Below are 21,319 nucleotides of genomic sequence, written 5' to 3' on the forward strand. Positions count from 1 at the left end.
AAGGACACCAAGGTTTTTGACAGTATCCTTTGCTTTAAGCCCCTTAGTTTCAAGAACAGTGGCAATCCTAAGCCTTTCCTCCTTTTTGCCAAATATAATTGCTTCAGTTTTATCTGCGTTCAGCTGAAGAAAATTGTGAGACATCCATTTGTTAATTTGGTCAATGCATCTATGAAGAGACTCAAAAGGGGCATAGTCATTAGGTGACATAGCTAAGTAAAGCTGAGTGTCATCTGCATAGCTATGGAAGTTTATTGAGTTATTCTTAATAATTTGTCCAAGTGGGAGCATATAAAGGTTGAATAGTAATGGTCCCAGGATTGAGCCCTGGGGAACCCCACAGTTCAAGGACACGGGTGATGAACTGTGGCCTCCAATGGCCACATAAAAAAATCTTTGTTGTAGGTAAGATTTTAACCAGTTGATTACTATACCAGTAAATCCAACCCAATGCTCCAGTCGATGTAACAGTATGGAATGATCTACCGTGTCAAATGCAGCACTTAAGTCTAAAAGCACCAAGACTGATGTTTTACCAGCATCAGAATTAAGACGTAGGTCATTCATGACATTCATGGCAGACAATTTTGCTTCTGTGTAGAAATTAATTCTTAGAATGAGAAAAATCTGTCATCAGAATAAGTTTAAAATTTGCCTAAATGTCTAAAAGCAGATTTAATAATCAGATTAGTGTACTGTAATCTTATAAGTGGCGAGTGGCCTAGTGGTTCGTGTGTCCGCCTCTCGACCAGGAGGTCGTGAGTTCTACTCACAGTCGGGTCATACCAAAGACCATCATAAAAATGGTGCCTTCTGGCAAGGCACGCTGCAATACAGATGTGAGTGGGGAGTCAAACTCTTGCGGTGACCAGAGGACTAACTCCCCACTGTAACCCTAGCTATGTAACATAGGCGAGAGGCCGAGGGCTACGAAAAGGAGATCGGCGCTGCCAAATGCGCCATGAATGGTGTGGGAAGGACTTTGAATCTTATAACAGGAAATACAACTTAAATTGGACATATTCAAGATTTTCACTTTTATGCAGTGATCTGATTATAAACTGAATTGATTCGGATTATATCCATGTAAACACACTATCATGGCTGACAAATTTCCAGCGTCCAGCCCAAATATGGCCCTCAAGAACAACAAATGAGCCTTGCAGTGTGACATAATCAAAGAACAGCAATGTGGCGTCTGGGATACCCAAGAACACCCTGAGGAAAAGTCGAGCATGTCAGAATTGTTTGTATTTTCTCACAGAGTTTGACAACTCCTACAACATGGTCCTTGATTGTCAATCATGGCCATCTCTTGACCCACATCCCCGATGATACGCAAGGACATGAACGATGACTGGTCGCAGTCAAACTTGTAGTGTTGCCAGTCTCCTGACCAAGACGTGACCAGAATTTATGACACTATGATACCTAATCTGAACTGGTTAGCATCGTGAAAGACAAAAATACTGTATCATGTAGTCTGATCCCAGCATTAGCTAGCAACATGACCTTAGCCAGCAGTAACTTGTGACAAGAGATTTTGTTGGAGTAGTACAACATTAATGATAACAACATAGACTCTAAGAAACAAATGGCCCTTTTCCACTACCCTTTTTCAGCTCACTTCAGCTCGCTTCAGCTCACTTCAGCCCGACACGGCTCGCGTTTCGACTACCAAAAACCAGCACGACTCAGCTCGTTTCAGCCCTGCTTAGCCCCTAAAACTCGCACCGTTTTGGAGTGGGGCTGAAGCGAGCCAAACCGTGCCGACTGAGGTTGGGGGCGTGAGCAGACACTCCCCTGTGCACTGATTGGTGAGGAGGAGTGTCCTCACATGCCCACACACGCCCCGCGAGCGCGCTGGGATCTGTAAACACCGCAAACCCGGAAGAAGAAGAATTATGAATTACGAGAATTTCTGAAGCCTTATGCGCCTCGCCTCATCTATACGCTCTTGCCAGTATCTGTCCGCGTTGTCGGTGACAACAAGCCACAGCACCGAGACCAGCAACACTAACGACTCCATAAGTCCTCCATGTTTATTGTTTACTATCCGGGTCGTGAGACTACCGCTGAAAAGCTCACTGAATCAGTGACATACAGAGCATCGTGGACGAGTTCGCGGAGCGCAAGGCTCGTCGTATGCCCTTCAAATAATGCGCGCAGTAGACTATTGATGTTTTATTATGAGCCATGTACAGTATGTCGCCTAATGTTTTTTTGTTTGAGTTACATGTTCGTTTGAAGGACTTAATGTACAAAATAACATACAGTTGCACCCCGTAGTGTTGAAATTGGTAAACACAGTGCATTCAGTGAGGTTTGCACCGCCCTCCTTTTATTTCTGACTCTTCCTGTCAGCATTGCAACCTCTGAGCGCTCATTCGTATGCCCTTCAAATAATGTGCGCAGTATAGGCTATTGATGTTTTATTATGAGCCATGTACAGTATCCTAATGTTTTTTGTTTCTGAGTTACATGTTCGTTTGAAGGACTTGATGTACTAAATAACATAGTTGCACCCGGTAGTGTTGAAATTGGTAAACACCGCAGTTGCGGACATTTTGTAGCCTAAAATGATGTTATGATAAGCTTTAATAAAGGGCCCGGTCATTTGCCCCGCCCCCGGCCCGGCTCTGACTTGTTCCGCCACTGTCACTGATGTCACTGTTTGCGCTGCTTAACGGCATCACATGACGTCCACCCACTTTCGCTAACTCCACCCAATGTGTCCACCCACTTCCAGCCAGCACGGTTCAGCGCGGTTGTAGTCGAAATGCAACTCCAACAGCCCCGCTCAGCTCGACTCAGCTCGACTCGGCACGGCACGACTCAGCCGCGTTTGTAGTGGAAAAGCGGCAAAAGGCTACATCCACACGACAACGGCAACGAGATGTTATTTAAAAAAATATCGCGTCCACATGGGCAACGGATCAGTAAAATTTCAGGTACATATGGCAACGCAACACTTGCTGAAAACGATGCAATACACATGCCACACCTCTAGGGGTGCTGTAAGACGGTCCCTTCGGAGACACCAGAACAATAGAAGTAGTAAGGACGCATGCGCATAAACTATTATGCACAAGACTTCATATTAGCCACAAAGTCAGAAAAATCTGTTCGTAAAATTACATTATAATGACCAAATACAATGAAAAGTATTTTTCCAGTCTCACCTGTGAAAGGTAATCCCATGTGATCTCGTTTGGACGGCAAACCTGTTGGTACAGTTAAATGCAGCACATGAATGAGGCATCTTTATTCTCCGCTTTGACCCATCCAATATGGCGGCGAGGATGACGTATGATTCTACGCGGAAGGCGGCGTCTTTAATGGTCCGGAATAAATTGAATGCTACACGGTGATGGATTAATTTGTTCTTCTATGCCCTTTTTGAGGAATGTATTGTAGGACTTAAACCAACATCTGAAAAGGTGAGATCGCTCCTTTTTTTCCCTATTTTTGCTGGCGGGATTGACTCTGCCCTAAGAGCTATTCTCTCTCTCTCTCTCTCACTTTGCACCATTACACAATAAATATTCACAGTGAAAATATTTTGTAAGCGTGCTTCATGAACCAAGTTATAGGATTTGTTGACAACTCGCATCGAGCTCGTTACACTTCTACCCGGCGTGAAGCACATGTGGTTGTGACGTCATCGTAAACAAACGGCGCCATTGCCAGATCTTTCCACTCTGGAACCCGTTCTCAAAAGATTTCGTTTTGGGGCACCCAAAACGCCGGTGCCATGTGGAATTAAAAGCTGACAACATCCAGTCATCCAACATACAGTTTAACAATTCATTTCACAAATGTACCTTTGTGTAACTGTATACAATACAGCAGCTGGGTTTCTCATCAGCATCAAGGCGCACAGCGAGAGCTAATCTCATTAACCACAGTTTCCAGATTTTAGCAAACCTTTCAGCCCAACTATGTCAAAAAACACTCAAAAGATGTTGGGTATTGGAAAAAAAAATGGAGATACAATTTGACACACTTTGTTTGTGGAAATGTAATAGATTTAATTGATTATTTGTTATAAAATAAAATATTGGAGGCCACAGAGTATTTTATGATAAACCAACCCAATCTGGACCGCGAGTTGGCCTTGTGGTTATCGTGTCCACCTCTTGACCGGGAGGTCGCGAGTTCATACCAAAAACCATCATAAAAATGGTATACAGATGCGAGTAGGGACTCAAACTCTCGCAGTTACCAGGGACTTTGACTTGATCCCAATCTGGATCCTGGGGCAGTGTGACTCCTGCCCCCACAGAGCTCTATTAGTCTTTGTTTCAGATCCCATTTTTGACCAATAGGTGCAATAATAACTCAGTGTTCACACTGCCCCATTGTTTTAACAATGATTTAACAGTTATTCCGCGAAATCGAGTCGTACATGAGCTGATAGCCAACGAAGCCTGTAGCGCTGATTTGGCTATAAGCCATGTGCGATGAGATTGAATGGAATAACTGTTTTATTCTATCCATATTCACTGGATTTTGAGAAACAGAGCATTTTTATTTTTAGCAAATTCGATAAATAAAGACTTTATACAAAACGTCCGACAAAATAATTTCTGTTTAGAATGTAAACAAACCGGCGAAATGACAGTAGCAATTTGTGAAAAATGCTATAATAATAATTCTTGAAAAAAATATGCATTCTTACCATCAAATACTTTTATTCCACATTTTTTTGTATTTTTTGTGGTTTTGCTTTCGGGTAGTTTTTATTTCGTCCTCGGTTGGTTCAGCAACATGCTCCGCCATTTTGTTTTTCTCTACTCATGGTATGTGAGCTGATATAATCGTGTGCTCTGATTGGCTACTCTACTTCTAGAGTAGCTAATCAGAGCGCACGATTGCTCATATCCACTGAATGTGGATAGAATAATAGTTGATATACAGTATATGGTGGTGTTCTGCCTGATGTTCAAGAGTCAAGAGAGCTTTATTGTCAATACGTCCATATAAAAGTATACAGTGCACTGAAATACCGTTTTCCTCACAGTGCATTTACAGAGAAAATAGAAGATTGCAAAATAAGGTATATAAATAAAGTAGACATTAAAGGTAGACTGCCTTTCAGATTTTTCAAGTGTAGGTCAGAAAAAGAATTTTCCCTGACACCCAATTATTTTTGTTTAGTGGACCAAAAGCTACTGAATTTGAATTACAGGCTTCCAGTTTTAGTAGGTTTCTTTTAATAGAGCAATTAATGAATTTAGGGCCACATGGCCCTAAATTCTCCGCTATTTTTTCCTGCTTCACCATGACCCAGTTCAAGATACTTCGCCATGCATCATGTGATGGCCTTTCCCCATTTGCGCAAGGCATTGTGGGATACAAATTTGAAACAGGAGAGAAAAATGGAGGATGTGAGTGTGCGAATGAAACGTAAAAGACCGACTACAGTAACGGAAAGCGAGAAGAAAAGACGTTATGTTGTGAAGGAAAGGAAACGCAGGACCAAACTAATAAATATCGGCGGTCAGCGAGCACCTCGGTGTGATCGGCTGTTCATTTAGCGACAGAATGATGGAACTGTCAGTGCACGGTCAAGGTAAACCTGCGCATGTGCACATGGATTTCCTCTGTCTGCTCGACTGAGCGAAGCGAGCGATTTCATGCACATTATTTGCTCGGGAATCCCCTCAAATTAAATAACTTCCCAGCCACAGAATGGTCTGATATTTTGTGAGATATTACAGAACTAAACATATATCACAATGACTGAATTTCAGAGGGAACTAAATTTCACCGATTTTATGAAATCGAAAGGCCGTCTAGCTTTAAGCTATCTAAACATCTCGCTATCCAAGTATAATAAACAGTATAAATGACAAGACGAAGACAGGGCAAACTGACCTGCCCTTATAAACAAGCAGCCACTGCAGATAGCCAAAGCAATGTGGGAAAGTATCTTCAATAAAAACAAACAAACAAATCTTATTAGAACTTTATTTGCATTCTTTATACGTATTACTACAGTGTGGATTGCATATTACGGATAACTCTCAGATGAGCAGCATGTCCTCACACACTTCCCGTAAAACCACTCTGAGGATGAAAGGCTTAAAAGTGGGACAGAGGAGGATTTTATTGAAAAAAAAAATCCTGCAGTTGTAAAAACGCACCGGGACTCCCTCCAACCCCCAGCGCCGCCTCCTTCTCAGCTCGATTCAGTTATTAAAAGCTACAGAGAGAGAGAGAGAGAGAGAGGAAGGTTGTTTCTCAGAAGGAGAGACCACGCAGGCCTGTGGAGCTGCACAGAGCTGCACCGGAGCAGAGGGGTAATTGATACGTAATTGAGAAAAAGATCCGAAGCCCTTTAATTAACTACAGTGTGCACTTAGCAAACGTGTCTACAGCTATTAGAGTTTCTTCACAGACGATGCAAAAAGTTAAATCCCAAGCTTCTGCATCCTTTTCTAAACACCAAACCCCAATCATTAAACAAATGATCGATTGGTTTTATCGGCAAGATGAGGACCTTTTAAAAGAGGATACCAGTAAACAAAACCATTAAGAGTAGAAGGAGAAACTTTTTAAATCAGACCTTTGCTAAAGCAGCTAATGTGATTATAGTGCTCTGTGAGAGGTGAGCAAATTTAATAATCCATCAAAGGCATTAAAATGTACTGCATGAGAAAAGTATTCATGTATGGCAGCATAGCATCATTTCATCATCTCTTGGAACACCAAAGGCATTAGCCAACTGCACGAGCTGCGGGAAAATGTCCTCTTGTTTCTGAATAATTCACAGAAAAGAAGGGAGGGGAAAAAAGGAGTGCAACTTGGACACGGTGCTTGTGGACAGTCAATAAAACAAACTGGGAGGTCAGGCAACCTTTTACCATGAAAAGAGCAAACAGTGACTATTCGAATAAAAGAAAACTCCGGTCAAGTTTCGAACGTCTAAAGCAGGAGATTAGGATGACTCCAGGTAGTAAAGAAAGAAAAAATACATTTCAGTGATGGAAAAAGAAACAAAAACAAGAAGTGCATATGGAACCAGGTCAACCTCTGTAATTAGACAAAATATTAGTTACAGTCACTACCTGACAAGAAAATGCCTCAAGATCTCATGTGTAGGCTGTGTGTGTGTAGTTCAAAGCCCCTTGGTCTTTGATTTCTTCTTTTGTGGTGTTTTTTTTTTCTGTATAAATGCCTTCCGTGTTCTCACCTCTGCCCCTTTGTAGAAGTCTCCTGTTGGAGAGGTGAGTGCCATTGTTCAGTCAGTTAACACATCATAACCCATTAATGTTTCTCCTTGTTTATTATCCCCTGCCCAAACAAAGTCTGGCGGGGGATAAAGAAATGGGTTCCGTCCGTCCGGCTGTCCATCTGGTCACATTTTCGTTTCCGGGCCATGTTACGGATTTGAAACGTGGTATACATGTTAACAAGGTGATGTAGATGTGCCTTTTCATTATTCATTCTCATTATCTCTAGCCACTTTATCCTGTTCTACAGGGTCGCAGGCAAGCTGGAGCCTATCCCAGCTGACTACAGGCGAAAGGCGGGGTACACCCTGGACAAGTCGCCAGGTCATCACAGGGCTGACACATAGACACAGACAACCATTCACACTCACATTCACACCTACGGTCAATTTAGAGTCACCAGTTAACCTAACCTGCATGTCTTTGGACTGTGGGGGAAACCGGAGCACCCGGAGGAAACCCACGCGGACACGGGGAGAACATGCAAACTCCGCACAGAAAGGCCCTCGCCGGCCATGGGGCTCGAACCCGGACCTTCTTGCTGTGAGGCGACAGCACTAACCACTACACCACTGTGCCGCCACAAAACATAGTTTTTATTTAAAATTTGTTCTACACAGACTTATATTTAGTACAAAATATCTTTTATATAAATATATTGCTGTCAGTGCTTACGTAAATGAGGAAGTAATTCTAATGTTTGTAAACAAATTAACTGATAATGTTTAACCCATGTCGGAAAATCTTTTTGTTTCACTTTCTAAGTATTTTCGTAGATCACATTTTGTTAATCATTCGTTGTTGTTTGTATTAATTTCTAGTTTTGTAATTTACTAGTAAATGCCAACAGGCAATTGACATTGTAGCCACATGAAAATCCAGGTCACAAAGGTCACATGTCATTCCTCGAACCAAAATATAAAATGTCGACTGATATTGTAATATGCGGTAGATACTTACAACAAACTGCTAAAAATATTTTCTGAATGGAATAGAAAAATCTGAATATTTCAAGCATGTAATTTTTTTATATGCTAGGAATTTAATTCTGGTCTAATTCTATTTATTGCAGTAGGATTCCAAATACTCTATAAACATTCCATTCTGTTATTAATCAGAAAAAAAATGATTATAAATCACAGCACTTTAATTTTTTTTTAAGTACTTCATCTACTTCAACAGTGTTACACAAAGATCGATCCATAACAGTTGTAAATGTCACTTAATTCCACAGGGTGTTGTTAATGGTGGACACCGGTGAAAGCGATCACTATTATCGACACCTCACGTGACTTCTCAAACGCGCGTTTAGATACAAAATGGCGACGGTCAAATGAAAGAGTAAGAACCAAAGTAGGTTTCAACAAGGTGATCATGAAATATCGGTGAATTTGATCAGTAAAAACATGTCCATGATCTTTCCACCATGCTTACCACCATGCTTACCTGCGATGATAAATTGCTGATCATGCTAAAAAAAAATTCCATCTCAGGTAACGGGCTGTGTCATCAGACGACACGATCAAAGGGCGAGGCGGGTCTTCCGGTTGATTAATTAACCAATAATAACTGTTGTAACTGAAACTTGCCTTTGTAAAATTGTTTTCTATTGGTAAATCTGAAAAGGTGTCGATAATTATGGACTGGCGATAATTGTAGCCACCGCTCTAGTTTAATCGTTCTAAAATATTTTATTTCGCATGCTGTGTGTTGCCCCCTTTGTATAATTCTCCTATTGGAGAGGAGCTGGAGCAGGCAGCGCTATCTATTTACATGGAGGTGCTTTGTCCTTTTTGTTCATTATAGTAGTCATTGCCCATGAAACTGATTTCCTCTCAACGGCCCAGTGGAGAGTTGCGTGGACGTGTGATATATACAAAATGTTTTCACTGTGTTCTGTCAAAATGACGTAAATCGCTCCCCACGTCTCCTCAGTGACGTGGACTCGGCCCTAACGGAAGTCTCCAGCGAGGAGCGCTGATTGCGAGGTCCCATACAATCAAAACTCTCAGGCGAGTCTGGGAGGGGATTCCCTGCCGAGGCTGCACACAGTGTGTTAGCGTGAGCATATAGCCTCTGGGAAATGATCGTGTTTATGATAGGAAATGATAGGATTAGCACAGTGTGTTAGCGTGAGCATGTAGCCTATGGGAAATGAATCGGGTGTTGGATTAGCATTAATCCCATCTTTTGGAAAATCGAAAATGTTGTCTTGGGCCCCTCTGGGGTGTCACCAATCCATGTGCAAAGTATAGAGCATGTGCATCCAGCCGTGTTGGTTTGCACAGGTGAACAGACAGAGAGACAGACAGCCTTCCTTTAGTAGTATAGATGTCAGGCTCACAATAAACGGAGATCATCTCCAAAGAGATCCCACTGTCACAGCATTTCGGTCTAAAACACAACGCAGAACCACACCAGTCACACTTAGAAGTGGGAAGAAATACCAGTGTTAATGAAGAGGTCATGAGCTACACTTGGCAATTTGGTTTTAAAACCCAGAACACACTTTACAGTTCAATACAAATCGTTCATCCAACAGCTTTTAGTAGTAAAAGTGAGATCTGGAACGTATCATTTGGTTGGGTTTTTAAAAAAGGACAACAACAAAAAAAAGAACTGCTGCTCTTGTTTAGCGTGAACTCTGATTCAGCAAGGGGAAAACCAAGTGAGAATTTCTTCTAGGGGAGTTTTCTCCAAACGGTGCGAAAAGCACTTCAGGGAAATATCCCAACACTCTGCGCTCGGCAACACACTGTAACCCATTATCTATTTATCACTAACCGTGTGCAAGATGCCAGCCGAAGCTGCGCTCACACAGGGACTAAAGCTAGCCAATCCTGTGCGTGGTGTAAATAAGTTTATGGCTATATAAGCATGCAAATCCAATCGTTTTCCCCAGAGGAAAAAGAGGATCCTCCAGCCCCTCTCTGGCATGCATGTTCTGATGTAATCTGCAGAGTAACAGGAACAGCAGACCTCCCACTGTACCCAAACCATCTGTGACCCCTGGACCACAACGCTGCACAGAAGCTTGTTCCCTGGAGTGTGCACTTCTGCAAGCAGACACTGTTCTCTCCAGCTCGGCTCTGGGTCACTCTGATCTGTTTCTCTGAAAAGAATGTACAGCCAGGCTAATGCATGCAATGAATATTTCTATCAAAATGCTAGAAATTATGAAATAAGCCTAAACTGCTGTGCTGTTTAAAGGTAGACTGCCTTTCAGATTTTTCAAGTTTGGGTCATAAAAATAACTTTCCCCGACACCTAATTATTTTTGTTTAGTGGACTGAAAGCTACTGGATTTGAATCACAGACTTCCAATTTTATTAGTTTTTTTTTTTTAAATAGAACACTTAATGAATTTAAGGCCACATGGCCCGATATTCTCCGCTATTTTTTTCCTGCTTTACCATGACCCAATTCAAGATACCACGTCATGCATCACGTGGTGGGCTTTCCACAGCACAAGGCATTGTGGGATACAAATTTGAAACAGGAGAGAAAAAAAATGGAGGACGCGAGTGTGCGAATGAAACATGAAAGACCGACTACAGTAACGGAAAGTGAGAAGAAAAGACGTTATCAGACTAACGCAGGACCAAACTAATAAATATCGGCGGTCAGCGAGCACCTCGGTGTGATCAGCTGTTTGTTTAGCGACAGAATGATGGAACTGTCAGTGCACGGTCAAGGTAAACCTGTAGATGGCAGTCATGCAACACTGTGGATGCCAGCTGCCGTAAAACCCAAAAGAAGAAGAAGGTAAACCTGCGCAAGCGCACACGGACTTCCTCTGCCTGCTTGACTGCGCAAAGCGAGCGATTTCATGCACATTATTTGCTCGGGAATCCCCTCAAATTAAATAACTTCTCAGCCACAGAATGGTCTGATATTTTGTGAGATATTACAGAACTAATCATATATCACAATGACCAAATTTCAAAGGGAACTAAATTTCACGGATTTTATGAAATCGAAAGTCCGTCTCGCTTTAATAGAGCCAGGATGTGTGCTAAAACTGCCGGGTTGCCAGGTTTAGCATAAATGTTTGGCATATATGAATATTATCATGCTCATGCATCCCTGCGTGCCTACACACTATCCCTATACAATTCAGTCATGGAGGAGCAGCTCATCTCATGTCCCTGCCAGAAAAGCACCCACTAGAAATGCCTGCGTATATGACGGAACTAAAGTCACACAAATACACATCTAATTTCTCATCTCATCTCATTATCTCTAGCCGCTTTATCCTGTTCTACAGGGTCGTAGGCAAGCTGGAGCCTATCCCAGCTGACTACGGGTGAAAGGCGGGGTACACCCTGGACAAGTCACCAGGTCATCACAGGGCTGACACATAGACACAGACAACCATTCACACTCACATTCACACCTACGGTCAATTTAGAGTCACCAGTTAACCTAACCTGCATGTCTTTGGACTGTGGGGGAAACCGGAGCACCCGGAGGAAACCCACGCGGACACGGGGAGAACATGCAAACTCCACACAGAAAGGCCCTCGCCGGCCACGGGGCTCGAACCCGGACCTTCTTGCTGTGAGGCGACAGCACTAAACACTACACCACCGTGCCGCCCACACATCTAATTTCTCACCCAGAATTGACACAGTTGTCATTAGTTCATGACTTCATTCAAAGCACTAGGTCATTGGGTAGAGCTATGTAAAATGACAAAATGTCAAGATATATCGATATCATTATAATTTAAGTGATGATACATGTTCAGAGAGGATTGCAGGTATCATCAGCACAGCTATCACTACTGTTAATGTAGCACTATTATTTTGCTTGCCTTTCAATACCAAACCTTAAATGAAATTTTTGTATTCCAGTGGTAAAAATGTCTCCGAGTAGTCTTTTATCAAACTAGGTTCAGCTAGGTCTACTATATCCCAAGTAGCATTTCTTGCATATTCCAACTGAAGTCATATTCAAATTATATTGGCTGGTGTTGAGTGGTACATCAGATATATTCCATTCAGCTAGCTCGATTCTTTTTGGGTGTTCAACGCGTCTTTCTCTTTCAAAATTCTCTCAAAATCTTCTGTATTTAACGAATCAAACCTGGCGGCCATGTTTATTTACAAACTGTCACAGTCGCTCACTAGCGCAGAAGTTTTACATCTCTGGCGAGTCTCTTTTCCAGTTTTTCGATGTCCGTTAGTATGTTTTTCTCTTGTAAATATGCGTGAAGAATAGCTAATGAAGTTTTGGTAGCCTTTCAGGTATTCAACGCATCTTTCTCTTTCCTGGCAAACCAAGAAATGCTTCTGTGCAGCAGAAAACTCTCTTATTGAATATTCGCATCAGCTCCGATGTATGACATCATGTTGTCTTGGCAACCATGCAATATTGTAAACCATATTCAATGCTCATTCTCCACTGGGTAGAGTGATGTAATACATGTAGGATAAGTGATATGCTAACAATATTGCATGCTATCAAACCAAGTGAATGGAACCCGCAAGAAGGGAATAGAATACGTTTTTATTCCATCGAAAAAGTGTCCTGTATGTAGAATAATTTTGCATATTGGATAAAAATAAATTTCCACTAAAATGTCATTAGCAAATGACGCCCTTGTGTATTTTGTGTAGTTGTACCACATTTTATCACTGGAGAACACTGCTAAAAAGATTCCAAACGAGTCAATGAGGTCATCAACATATGAACCTGGAATAATTGATGGTGTTTTTTTTGTACTCTCAGATATTAACTGAAAGCTCCAGGAAGCCCCGCCCCTTCCCCATCTCACATTAAATCAGGCGGCCTTGCTTTCTGCCAAGGTAAACAGACAATGCTTTGAGTTTATTGATGCGAAGTAAAATCTGTACATGTATGTTTAAATTATTTAACATGATACAAGTACAGTGATGGATAATAAGTATTCAGACACTATTGTTTTTGTTATTTAAAGCCAGAGTACGTAATTTTGAAGAAACCAGCAAGGGTAAGTTGGTTTTGAAAGTTTCCAAGTGAAAAATCCCAACCCCTCCATTCAGCCCTCAATCCAAAGTCACTCCTTCAAACACATGAACACGCACTGCCTGACCACTGCATGTCCGTCATATCCAACTACCTAATGCCTCATTCACATACAAGAAAACACCTAACATTATCATAATGAATGTAAACAATGAACATGGATATTGTTAGCACTAAGAGCTTTCGACTAGCTCAGTGTCTTCAAGATGTCTGCCGAACCTTGTGGAAGATTCCGGTCACATACAATGAGTAGATGCTGAGTGCACGCAGGTATGCAGGTAGGTAGACGGTAGACAGGCAGGGAAACTTTTTTACAGCCCTGTGACTGCCACAGATGATGGATTTTTTTTTTTCTTGTCAGAGCATTTGATTTATTCATTGCTCTCGGGATGTAAAGAGAATTTCAAGAAATATAACAAGAAATGCATTCTAATATATATAAGGGCTGTCAAACGATTAAAAAAAATAATCGCGATTAATCTCAGAATTTCATATAGTTAATCGCGATTAATCGCATTTTTTTAAATCTATGTAAATGAATAAGGCTTTTAAAGTGAAATGTTACAATTAAAATAGTGAACACATTTTATGCTAAAAGTACTTGTTAAACTGCTGGGACAAGAGAAAATGGTAAGGGAGTTTATTCACTCACATACTAGGCAGTACTGAACATACAAAACACAAAATTGGATTTTGTGATGGATTAGGGAGCTGTAGTCTCAAATATAAAACATGTAGTCACATACTACTGTGTCTCAGTTCAGACATGTGTGACAAAAGAAAATAAAAATGAAATAAAACTTCAATTGTGCTGGAGTTGTATTCAGTCACAGCCTACAGGACTTCACAGTGCTGTGCAAACAAAAATAAATTGCAGTTGGACTTCAATAAAGACATTTAGTGTCATATCACAGTGCTACAGCATACTGAAATCTCACTTTGCAAAAGTATAAGTGCATACCAAAACCAACTCAATCACCATAGACATATAAACATACACGCCGCATTGAGCTGGTGGCCCTTTGCTGGGATACGTCAGAGTGTCCGCCATATTGGATGTGACAAATCTTCCCTGTAAACCAATGCAAGTAAATGGACTGAACTTCATAAAGCCCCTTTCTACAATAATATTTAACTCGATGCCTTTTATTCACCCATTAACACACACGTATATATTTGGGAAACAAACAGGCATCAAAACAACACATATAACTTTTAATGGTGATGGTTATAAACATGCATGTCAACCTTTGGTCAATCAAACCTGTATAACCAACCTCCAAAATACGTATTTCCCTTATAAAATCCGTATAAGATGCAAATTAAAATAATTTACCTAAAATTTGAATGATAATTAACAATGATATATCCCAGTTACTTTTTATTCTATATTAATAACAATAAACCTTCAGAATGAATAAAAAGCTCCAATGTTCGACAAAAACACAAAGTGTTATCAGCGTAGTTACGAAGGAAATACTTCGTTGTTTGGAGACAGGTTTCACCGAGCTGCTATTATGCGCGAGACTTCATATTAGCCACAAAGTCAGGAAAATCTGTTTGTAAAATTACGTTATAATGACCAAATACAATGAAAAGTATTTTTCCAGTCTCACCTGTGAAAGGTAATCCCATGTGATCTCGTTTGGACGGTAAACCTGTTGGTACAGTTAAACACAGCACATGAATGAGGCATCTTTATTCTCGGCTACTGTCTAGACGCTATACCAGAGACGGTTGAAGAATCTCCACTTTGCCACATCCAATATGGCGGCGAGGATGACGTATGATTCTACGCAGAAGGTGGCGTCTATGTTTATATGTCTATGCTCAATCACACTCTACTTTTGAAATGAAATTTCCCGTTTAACAGACCTTTCTCCATCACTCACACTTACTCTTATTGAAGCAGCGCGCGACAAGCCTCAACAGGAACTACGGGTGACTCGCAGGGCCAAATTAGAATTTGCGTTAACGGCACTATTTTTTTTAATCGCGATAAATTGAGATCGCGTTAACGCGTTATTATCGCGTTAACTTCGACAGCCCTAATATATATATATAGCGCCGAGCTTTAATACTTCCAGTGCATATAGCCACTTCAAATTTACAGAACATTTTTGCAGCATTCATATCTATCTATCTATCTATCTATCTATCTATCTATCTATCTATCTATCTATCTATCTATCTATCGATCGATCAAAATTAAATGTTACAGAAAAAATGTTAGTATCTGAGCAGCATATGACATAAGAGAGCACTTTTCAGATTAAAAAAGAAAACATAATGAAGGCTACTGGGTTTTGGTGCAAAATGAAGACGCAAGTGTGACAGTCAGTGTCCAGAAGAACAAAGGGTCGTCTCACACCAAATATTGACTTTGTTTCATTTATTATGGCTTACTGATTATTGTTTATAGTATTTTTTAATGTTGAAACATTTCATTTCATTATTTTTAAGCCATTTTTAGTCTGCAGCGTTTCTTGACGTGTGCCTAAGACTTTTGCACAGTACTGTATAGTCAAAATACATTATGCGCACTCAAATTATATGAAATAAAATCAAAACGTATCTGAATATTTAGTTCCCTTCACTGTAGCACTGTAGTTAACATCATCGAATACTGTTAGCTCATCCGGCCGACAGGTGATGAGCTTATGCCATCATGTGTTGTCCGTCGTCTGTCGTCCTTCCGGCGTCATCCACATTTCACAAAAATCGCTTCTTCACTCTCAACTCTTCACCGATTTTTATTCTTTTTGGCAGGAAGGTAGGTCTGCCTGGGCTGCGTATAGCTTCTACCCAAATTTGCATAACTGCAATTAATAATAACAGGGATGAGAATGAAAAATATTTAAAAAGTCTGAAAAAACCAGGGCGGGGCCCATGGCCCAGGGGTTCCAGGGGCTAATGATTTTTGGCTTTTTTTTTTTTTTTTAACCCCAAAACCATTAATTTTATCAGCAAAAAGTTGCAATGTATTTGGAAATAAATTCCCCTTCTTGGTGGACTACCAGGTGAAAATGATTAATATGGTACAAGAGACTTGTTTTTAATCAATTCACATTTGATGATTTCAAAAAAAATCAATGCACCTTTTAATATAAACGAGCTCTACAGTATTCTATTTCTGCATTTTTGCTATTCATGTCTTTGAATACTCTAATCATTTACAATGAAGTGCAAACCAGAAAAAAGTTCTGTCATATAATTCTCTGAAGCTTTCTTCTGATGTTATCATGGTAGCAGGAGCTCTTGCATATTAAGCAGGCAACATTCAACATCACTCATCACTTCCCTTTCAACTGTTGTGTGTACTAACTAGGTTTTATCTGGACAGGATGTTGTGTAATGTAATGCATATACCATATGGTCAATTTGAAGATCAAGATGGTGATTTCGAGTTAAAGAACAGGCATGTACAATGGGCATTACAAATTGGAAAAAAAAATTTAAATCAAAAACTATAAGTTCATCTCGGCCTAAAAAATGTGGGCAGACGCTCCCGCGCGGCACATCCCAGCAATTCCCCCCCCATGAAATGAGCAATAAATAGGAGAGTTATACACGGTATCATACCTAAAATTTTATCAGAAATATAGATATGATACTATGATTCTCCCCAACATGCTACATTAGACAAGCTAACCTCATTTATAAAAAGATACACACTTATATATGACGTGTATTTGATATATATGATGTATATTCATACATTGTTACTTTACGGAAATCTTCAATAAGTTTGGTCTTTTCATGACAGCCTGTTGTAGACCTAAATAATATAATGCACATGAACTGACACTCCTCACCTCAACATGTCCTTTACAATCATTTAAGCCACCATGGGCAATGCTGAAATCACTGCTGCAAACAGTACATCGCGCGAAACTGTCATTATTTTCTACCCTTATTAGACAGGGAGATTCTTTTGTGTAATCTGAGCTGAAGTGGGTTTTGTACTTTCGTTTTTTGGGGCGCGTGCTCTCTCTCTCTCTCTGCTATGCCGGTCCTGTAGGCTGCACTGACTCAACTGAAAGCTTTGGTCCTCGAGAAAAGGGATAAAAGCCCGCCCACACTGAAAGCTGATTGGCTTATTTTGCTGAGTAACCCAATCAGGATGCTCTTTGTCTGGCATGCGCTACATGAACAGGCACACAGGCAGTGTTGCCACATTGGGTGGTTTTAAGTGCATTTTGGCGGGTTTTGAACATATTTTGGGATGGAAAACGTCAGCAATATCTGGCAACACTGCACACAGTCTCCCTCGCGCGCGCACATTCTAAGATGCGTGATGCAGACCTTAATGTTGCGCGCGCACGCTCTTGCTCGCTTCTATCAATATGCAGGAGACTCCCGGAAGTTCTGGGAGACTTGGGATGTCTGCGTTATAAGGTGACCACAGATCGTTAATCATACACCCCCCCCCGAAAATTTCTCAACGGATTTACATCGATCTCAAAAACGATCATTTTGGTCTGAAAAAGTCGGAAATCTGCCGATCGGCGGAAAATTCTCATCCCTGTAATAAAGATATGGAGTAATGAAGCTCTAACGATCAGTTTCCACACAAATCGCTTCTCAATTCTTCACCGATTTTGATTCTTTCTGGCATGAAGGTAGGGGTACCTAGGGTGCATATCACTTCTACCCAGATTTGCATCATTACAATTATTAATGAAGTTATGGACTAATTAAGTCTTAATGAGCAGCTCAACAAAAATCATTTCTTCTCGGTCAATTCCTCACCGTTTTGGATTCTTTCTGGCAAATGGGTCGGTATTCCTAGGGTGTTTATAGCTTCTATATATAGTGTATATAGCTTGCAACATTTATTGCACAAGGTGGCCCACTTTAGATCGTTCCTTCTGGACCAGACAGGACTGGAGTGAGCTACACCATCACTGGTGGTCTCGTTATTGATACTACCATAAAAGTTAAGCTCTTTTCTCACAGTGAAGAGGCACATTTTTGCCAGAAAGAATAAAATCCAGCACGTTACAAATCATCTCATCTCATCTCATTAACTCTAGCCTCTTTATCCTGTTCTACAGGGTCGCAGGCAAGCTGGAGCCTATCCCAGCTGACTACGGGCAAAAGGCGGGGTACACCCTGGACAAGTCGCCAGGTCATCACAGGGCCGACACATAGACACAGACAACCATTCACACTCACATTCACACCTATGGTCAATTTAGAGTCACCAGTTAACCTAACCTGCATGTCTTTGGACCGTGGGGGAAACCGGAGCATCCGGAGGAAACCCACGCGGACACGGGGAGAACATGCAAACTCCGCACAGAAAGGCCCTCGTCGGCCACGGGGCTTGAACCCGGACCTTCTTGCTGTGAGGCGACAGCGCTAACCACTACACCACCGTGCCGCCCAGTTACAAATCATTTTAATGGTAATTATAATTAAAATACTATTTGCACTCCAGCATGGTTAAGCCTGTTGTGGTATAAACTGGAGTGTGTGTGTGTGTGTGTGTGTGTGTGTGTGTGTGTGTGTGTGTGTGTGTGTACGCGTTACAGTAATACCAGGTGCATGCACCTTTTCTTATTTATTGCTGCACCCAAAATAGGAAGATACTTTTCAAGCATCTAAATCTTAATGAAAGCAAAAGAGAAACTCATCTATTTTCAATCTATAATTATAATACAGGCTCGATGGCAACTAGGCTGCAAGCTGCCTAGCTAACTATTAGCTAACAAGTCTGCTTTCCTGTCAGCTAGCTCGCATCAGCAAGACTGGGATAACAGATATACTAACATGAACACAGATTGCTTACATTCATCATAGCTAATTTTGTTGCCCTCTCCAAAAGAGAAAAACAGATGGCCGAAATCAGAGGACATGCTATGAAAAGAATAAGAAAAGCTGAAGCTATCACTTTCATAGTTTTTCCTTTTCCTAGCACACTATTTTCACCACAAAACCCAGCACCAAATCAGCACTATTTCTTCTCCTGGCCCATCAAATCGCTGTATACGATACTTCAGCACAATCACAGCCCTCTCCAGTTTAACTAGCAAGTGGTAAAATAATCCAGTGTGGAGCTGTTTTGATGACCAGAGAGCAGTGATTGGATTTTACTACACTCAATATGGATTTCCATGATGCAGAGAGTAAAACAGAAAGAGTCACTGGTCCTCTGTGCCAACACAGCAGTCGGTTTATCACACATCTGTTTTCCTTAGGCTTACAGTACACACGTTTTCACTGCGCGCGCGTGTGTGTGTGTGTATTTACGCTTTCTGCACTTCTGTGACTGCTTCATCCAGACAGGCTCAGAAAAAGAGACTCTCCACACCTTTCTGTCTAGCCCTGTCAAGGTCAGGTGTTAATAAATGTGTGCAGTCTTTGTGCAGGGTATGAGACCTTCATGTTGTGAACGTGTATAGAGGGAAATCTTCATACAAAATCTCAGCGAATCTCTCAATCTGTTACTGAGACACGGGGAAAATAAGCTCATGTTATGAGAGATTTATGATCGCAAAGAAATGTGTGTGTATTTTTAGTATTTAAGATTGAATCAATTATGTAGAAAGCAACGAGTTACATGGTTATGTCGAAATGAACTTCTTTAACATCGTGTTTATATCCCAATAAACTCACAAAAAATAGTTTCTTGTATATTATGTACACAGTTATCATATTTAATACCGATTCTTTAGTCAACTTTTTATGGTTAATTGTTCACTGTGATGTTTTTAGTTTTAGCTGACAACTTTCCTAAATGAAAGGAATAAAACATTCCTTAGAACATCCATCTATCCATCCCATCCTCTTCCACTGAACTCTGTTTTATTTGTATAAATTTAGATCCCTTAGATCATTTCCTCTATCCATATATCTGTCCATTCATCTAATCCATCTTCATTCCTGTCCTCCATCCATCCACCCTGTCTTCATTCCTATCCTCCATCCATCCAATCATCTTCATTCCTATCCTCATCCATCTACCCCATCTTCATTTCTATCCTCCATCCATCCACCCCATCTTCATTCCGATCCTCAATCCATCTACCCCATCTTCATTCCTATCCTCATCCATCTACCCCATCTTCATTCCTGTCCTCCATCCATCCACCCTACCTTCAGCCCTATCCTCTATCCAACCAATCCATCTTCATTCACATCCTCCATCCAACCAATCCATCTTCATTCCTATCCTTCATCCATCTACCCTGTCTTCATTCCTATTCTCTATCCAACCAATCCATCTTCATTCACATCCTCCATCCAACCAATCCATCTTCATTCCTATCCTTCATCCATCCACCCCATCTTCATTTCTATCCTCCATCCATCCCATCTTCATTTCTATCCACCATCCATCCACCCAATCTTCATTCCTATCCTCCATCCAACCAATCCATCTTCATTCACATCCTCAATCCAACCAATCCATCTTCGTTCACATCCTCCATCCATCCACCCTGTCTTCATTCCTATTCTCCATCCATCCAATCATCTTCATTCTTCTCCTCCACCCATCCATCAGCTTATTTATACTACTGTCACTTCCATCATCCATTAATCCTTCCAGCAATCCATTCATCCATCCACCTTATCCTCACTCCTATCTTCTATCTCTCCATCTATAAAACTATACACCCATCCAATCCAGCCATCCCATACATTCATTCAACCTTCTTTCCTTTCTTTCATCATTGATCCACTGCTCTTCATCCTCCTCCTTTCTTTCAGTTCCTTTATATCCATCCATCCATATATTCATCCATTTCAACCCTATTTTCCATCCATCCTTCATTTTTCCCCAATCTATCCAGATATCCTTCCACCCCTTAGATATCTTCCTTTCTTGCTTCTATCCATCCATCTTTTCCCTACCCCTCCCTTCCTCCATATATCCAGCTAGCCTACATTTCTTACATCAATCTTTCACCACACCCTTCCTTCCTTCTACTCTTCCTCCTTTCAATCCATCCAGTCTTCCTTATCATTCAATCAAGCATCCTTACTTACTCCACCCATATGCTCTAGCTTCATTTCAATCATATATCTAGCCTACCTTCCTTGATTTCATCCATCCATTCATCTCA

At 41.0% G+C, this 21,319-nt stretch overlaps 1 protein-coding gene across 3 annotated transcripts in view; it reads right to left on the bottom strand.

Moving 5' to 3' along the window:
* Window positions 1-21,319, bottom strand: part of atxn1a (ataxin 1a) — a 244,077-nt gene that overhangs the window by 198,778 nt on the left and 23,980 nt on the right. Inside the window, exon 1 of one of the 3 annotated variants that reach the window (XM_060942719.1) lies at window positions 3,183-3,237. The exons of the other annotated variants lie outside the window; for them this stretch is intronic. The gene's annotated coding sequence lies outside the window, so the exon portion shown is untranslated. Of the gene's footprint in view, window positions 1-3,182; window positions 3,238-21,319 lie in introns of those variants that run through there. 3 annotated transcript variants of the gene reach the window in all.

This window comes from Neoarius graeffei, chromosome 16, assembly GCF_027579695.1.
Source record: "Neoarius graeffei isolate fNeoGra1 chromosome 16, fNeoGra1.pri, whole genome shotgun sequence".
In the NCBI taxonomy this organism is placed as follows: Eukaryota; Metazoa; Chordata; class Actinopteri; order Siluriformes; family Ariidae; genus Neoarius; species Neoarius graeffei.